The sequence below is a fragment of the Ambystoma mexicanum genome, chromosome 8 (genome assembly GCF_040938575.1).
Source record: "Ambystoma mexicanum isolate Mex_15411 chromosome 8, UKY_AmexF1_1, whole genome shotgun sequence".
Classification (NCBI taxonomy): Eukaryota; Metazoa; Chordata; class Amphibia; order Caudata; family Ambystomatidae; genus Ambystoma; species Ambystoma mexicanum.
This window is the reverse complement of record NC_090929.1, coordinates 1,467,121,243-1,467,127,242: the sequence shown is the minus strand read 5'-3', so window position 1 is coordinate 1,467,127,242 and position 6,000 is coordinate 1,467,121,243.

Sequence of the window (6,000 nt, the reverse complement as noted above, 5' to 3'; positions counted from 1 at the left end):
AGTCAAATCTCTCATGAGATCGTTGTTCCTTCCTTCTTCCCCGCCGCTTCTTCCCTGTAGCGCTGGGTGAATCCAGTTGTCAGAAGAACTGTACTTGTGTGTCTGGAAAGAAACAGAGTCTTTTGTTCCGCCCTGATCATGTTTGTCACGTTTGGAGGCCCATCTCCATGGAAGAAGACGACAGTGCACACCATTAGTCGGTGGCCGAGAGATGCAATCTCCCTGGCCTACTTGTCGGAGGGTTCCTCCCTCACTGCTGGTATTCAGGGCAGATCCACCAGGGGAATGGCTTCCTCCTCGGCAGAGGCACAAGGTGTTACTATGCAGGATATTTTCAGGGCTACTACCTAGGCTGATCCAAACAGGTGTATTTGACACTATCATCTTAAACTCCACCATCAGGAGGCTGGAGCTTTTGGTACTGGGGTTTTGAGTGTTGCACTTGGTGACCCACGAGACGAGGACAAGGGACTTTGGGCTGTGTGCTTGAATAAATATGGTGTTGGTCGGTGTTCATATCTCCGCCTGGTCTGTGTTTTTGTTCTAGGCCCATTCTCTCTCCAGAGTTAGCATTCCTCATGTGTAAGTACTGTGACAAGGAAGAGAGATTTGGAGGCAATTCTCTGATTACTTACCAGCAATTTGCATTACTCTTAGTCCTACTCTTCCTCATCCCAGTATGGCTTTCCCTCCTCTCCCTCGCCCGAGGTCGAATGGTCCTTCCAGGTCAGTTGGTAGCAATTGATGTTTTTGAGAAGGAGGGCTGTTATGCCTGCAGAGCAGGAGGCAGGGCCAAAAAGATATAAATGAAAAAGCGGTTCCTGGTAGGAGGTAGGGTACCTCACGTGTAAGTACCAGGATGAGGAAGAGTAGGACTAGGAGCCATGAAGATTACTGGCAGGTAATCAGAGCATTACGCCTTGCCACTCTCTTCCTTGTCACAATCCTGACTCTGCTTTCCTGGCATATGCGATCGCTGCACTCCTTTTGGTAGTGTACAGGTGGACAATGGGAAAGCCGGCCCCTTTTTTACTCTTAGGGAAAGGAGCAGAAGGATGGCCATTTAAAGGGAAACAAATGTTGGGAGGAATTTTGGGAGTCTGCCTCCAATAGTATGGATTGCCGCAAGGAAGATAGTGCTTAGTAATGAAGATTACTAGTGAGCCCTCTCAGCATCATAGCTCCAATCACCTAATATTTCAAATGAATTAAGAATACTTGTCAAAAAACAAAGGTGATTCCACTCTTAACTGCAGAGCTCCCAGGTTTCCTGTGGCCATCCATCCAGTCGTGTATTTTTCTCCCTCTGGGATCTGGGACTTGTAGTTTCTTTTCTCATTTCACATTTAGGAAAACTAGAAGTCCCAGAATTCAAAGCAAAAACAGGACTGAATATCCTTCCCACACATGGCCACAGAACACTTGAGAAGTCTGCTTACTGCTGTGTATGCTCATACCTATTACAAAAAGCTTCTCCATATGATTGTGTTGCTTACAAATGGCTTTGTTCATAGCAAAAACACGTTAAAAAAATGTTTTGGTTTCTTAATTTGTTCTGCTGGGCCATTGGTTTCACAGACACTCTTAATCATTGACATCTGCACCCCCCCTTAACAGTTCAGGAGAGGACTTGAATACTGCAAGACACCCAGGTAAATCCATGGATCTCTTACCCAACCTGGGTTAAACAAACCTCTGCTACATGAGTAAGAAAAATCCTTGACATTTTTTGTAGAATATAGTTCTTATTAAATGTAATCTTTCTAAATCAGTAACTCAAATAAATACAAACATTTATTTTTTTATAAAATCAACAATCAATTTCTATCTCAAAAATTCTCTCCACCTCGGTCAATCAGTGAATACGCGTGTGATAAACAAAAATACAACTTTGTTTGTGACCAGGAGACTGCCCTTGGGTGGTAGCGGTGCTCAGTATAAATCAACATAACATAAGATAACATCAGGTATAGACATATTGACACGGATGGCACTCTGTTAAGGAGTGGCACAGGGCACCCAGGTAGGGTTTGGGTGGTTGTGCCGAAGTAAGGTGGACAGATACGTACACACACAGCTGAAAGTAAAAGAGAACAAAGAGTGGGCAAGTGTAGCAAGGAAATAAGGTACAACAGAATGGATTCCCTCTTGGGGTGTATGCAGATATGGGGAAGAGTGTTCCACGGCCTTAGGAAAAACTCTAGCCTTTGCTATAACAGAGGCCCATGCTGTTTGCTCATGGCTGGGAACAACAGCTGTGGGTGTCTGTAACACAGAAACTAGACAAGGGAAGGGGGAGAGGTTGCTTGCCGGAAACCAGCCCTGTACAAAGGGGTCTACAAACGATACAAGAGAAGACAATAACAGACAAATCCAGGAATAGGGAAGTCAATGAGCAAACTAGCAGAAGGAAATGAAAGGAAAGCAGTATAACTGAATTGGACAGGGATAAAGAACTGAGGGTTGAAAACGAGAAAGAAAGCAAGGGAGCAGCAGTCAGGAAACAGAGGGGCTGCAATAACTGAAAGTAATAAATGCAGGTAAACTGTTGTGGAATGCAGAGGACTGTAGGGTGCAAGGTAGAGAGCTCAGAGGAGCAGGACAGCAAGGAGCAAGCCCAAAGGAGCAGGGCTGTAAGGAAGAGAGCCCAAAGGAAAAGGGCTGTAGGCAGCGGAGTGAAACAGGCTGCAAGGCAAGGAGCCCAAAGGACAAGGGCTGAAGGCAGAGGGGTGTTGCAAGCTGCAAGACAGGGGTTCCAGAGGACAAGGGCTGTAAGCAGCGGAGAGATGCAGACTGCAAGGCAGGGAGCCCAAAAGGCTAGGGCTGTAGGCAGCAGGGTGTAGCAAGCTGCAAGGCAGGGCGCCCAGAGGAGTAGGGCTGTGAGACAGGGAGCCCAAAAGGCTAGGGCTGTAGGCAGCAGGGTGTAGCAGGCTGCAAGGCAGGACGCCCAGAGGAGCAGGGCTGAGGCAGGGAGCCCAAAAGACTAGGGCTGTAGGCAGCAGGGTGTAGCAGGCTGCAAGGAAGGACGCCCAGAGGAGCAGGGCTGAGGCAGGGAGCCCAGAAGGGCCAGGGCGGAAGGTAGAAGGCAGCAGAGCGTGATCGGCTGCAATGCAGAAAGCCCAGCAGGGCAATGGAACAAAAGCAGGAGTAAGGAGGAACCGCATACAAAGATCCGTAGCTCGAAGCAAAAAGGTGCTGGAAGGACTCTTAATGCAAGAGACTGAGCCCCTGCAGGCAGCAGCTTTTATACCGCCCTGCCCAGCACAGAGGCAGGCTAATTGGCCGCACCTGGATCAGCACACCTGCATACAATCTGCCTCCTCCCTCTCTGTTCCTGTGCTGGTGGAAGCAGAGCTGATCCCTAGGGCTTCTGGGGATTGTAGTTCCGATGATGACGAATAGGAATGGCCAGGAATAGATAGTTATAGCCAAGTGCATTGTAGTAAGTGTAGTTTGTTGGGAAAAGTAAAAAAGCACCAAAGTCTCGCAAATGAGAAATAAGGTCCAAAAAGTGAATAGCGATTGATCTAAGAGTTTTCTGTAGATAAATGAATAACAATTAGTCCATATTGATCGCCAATGTATGCGCCCATGGCGCAGGCATGACACATATCCTCTTTGGTTGTGTCTCCTTTCAAAACCAACAAGTTTCTGCCTTAGGGCTTTATATGCTGACATTCATCAGGGAAGACATCACTAGATCATACACATTCAAAATCAATTTCTTTCGATTCTAATAAAAATAATTCAAAATGTCCATGATTTGTGCCTGTGGACATTTGGAGCTGGTTATATTAACAAATTCCATGATTTCCCAGTATTCAGGAATAGAACATCGTTTAGATCTGAAATCCCCATCCGTTGTATCTACAAGAAAAATATCTATATTTTAATACTTAAACCTATGTGACTAGCCAAGTGCAATAACAAATATTTAGCAAATAGCTCATGTCTACTCTCCCAAGTGCCAGGCTTGTCCGTATACTAGACACTTTCTGGACCCCCTGTTGATCCTTTAATCACCTGCCAACAAGCTTTAAAAACACTTTACCTCTCCAGTGTGTTTGTGCATAGATTTCACATTTAAATTATCCTGCAATAGCGTGGGAAATAAGAACTCCAACTAGGGGTGTCACAGTATTAGTTTTATGACGGTACAATAACCTTCTTGCCAAATGACGGTATATCATGGTTATCGCGGTATAGCAGGTGGAGTTAACTAATCTTAAATATTTTCTAAAAGGTCATAAATTGTCAGATTTATCATTACAAACAAAACCAGGCACCCAGGTCCAGAATTGGGCTTTTCAACATACTTTCCACTGAAATGCCACCCCTTGCTTCCACCAAACACAAACACACGTGTGGAGAGGAGGAGGGGTGGGGGGGGCCTGCTGCGACTGGCAAAGCAAACTGAATAGCTTTTCTTAAGTGGTCATTTTGGCTTTTAGCTCCCCCACTGGCTACTGGTGAAGATGAACATGTTGCCATCTTGATAACCTGCATGCCACAGATCAATGGAGTCTGATGGTAGTATACGCTTGTGCACATACACACACACATGCAAACGCACTCTCTCCTTACGTTATAGCCTTTAGTTTACTTCCGGGCCAAAAGGTGTTCAGTAATCACGGACATGTTACCCTTTGGCATGGCAGCAGGGAATACCCAGAGAGATGAGTAAATTTCGCAGTGTGACTTATTATATGTAAATTCAATGTTAGAACCAGCGAAAGCCCCCATTGTCATATGTTTAGAAAACATTATCCATTATAGATATATAAACCTCAAAGCCGCCAACCCAAAGTCCCGGGAGGATAGCTCAGCGGCAACGTGTGCGCCTTGGAAGCAAGACGACACGAAGCAACACAGGTTCGATCCCCGGGTCCGCGCTTAGAATCCTCTGGGTGTTTAAGCACACTATAAATACGCAAATAAGACAAAAACAATTACGCAACTAAATAAACAAAAACAATTTCTTTAACAGCACCTCGATGCCTGCGGGCTGTGTGAGCGCTTTAAAAATAAATGTAAATTTAAAAAAAAGCAAACCCCTTTTCCTTCTTGGCACTGTATTTATTCTTCCTATTGTTAACATATTGATTTTGTCAGGCACGTGTGGTTTATGGAATGGCATTAAAAACTGCTCAAACTGAAGCGACTTGGCAGACAGCACATCCAACAGTGCAAGACCAAGATTGTGCAGCACTTGCTTACTGCAGCCTTTCCAAATCAGATTGAAAAGCACACTTAACGGTATGAACGATATACCGGTATAAACAATGTGACGGTTATTATTGTTCAATTAATTGGTTCACAGTATCTTTAACGGTATACCGTAATACCGTTACATCCCTAACTCCAACGCTCCTACTGCTGTCAATATAAAACAAGACTTCTTACTTGTATACAAGGACTACAAAAATGACTTATTGAACTTTCGAAGTCACCATGCCAAACACACTAAAGAAAATATTCAATTTGGACCATTTCTCAGATTAAAAAGTAACAGTACTGAAATAGCAAATACAGAGATACAGCTGAAGTGGTAAAACAGAAATTGATCAATAGGGGATATTCGAAAAATCTGGTGAAAGACTCAACCAAGCAAGCCTTATTTATTTATTTTTTTTACATTTCTAGAGCACGTAAACCCACCGGGGGGGCATTGAGGAGCTGTTACAAGGAAATTACTTAGTTACATGAGGCATACATGATACAAAAGAAGGTGAAAGACATGTAGCATACATTATAGAAATATTGCATAAATATAGCTTCAGCAGAATGGGATCAGGCGAATAGAAGTGTTTTCATGGCTTTATGGAAGGCTAAGTGGGAGGTTTCTGCTCTTAGCCTTCCATAAAGGAGGCTGGGAAATCGGGGAATTCGTTAATATAACTAGTTCCAAATGTCCATGGGCATGAGTAAATTGAACAATAAGAATGAAAGAAATTGACTTTGAATGTGAAAGATCTAGTAATGGTCCCTGATGAAGGTCAG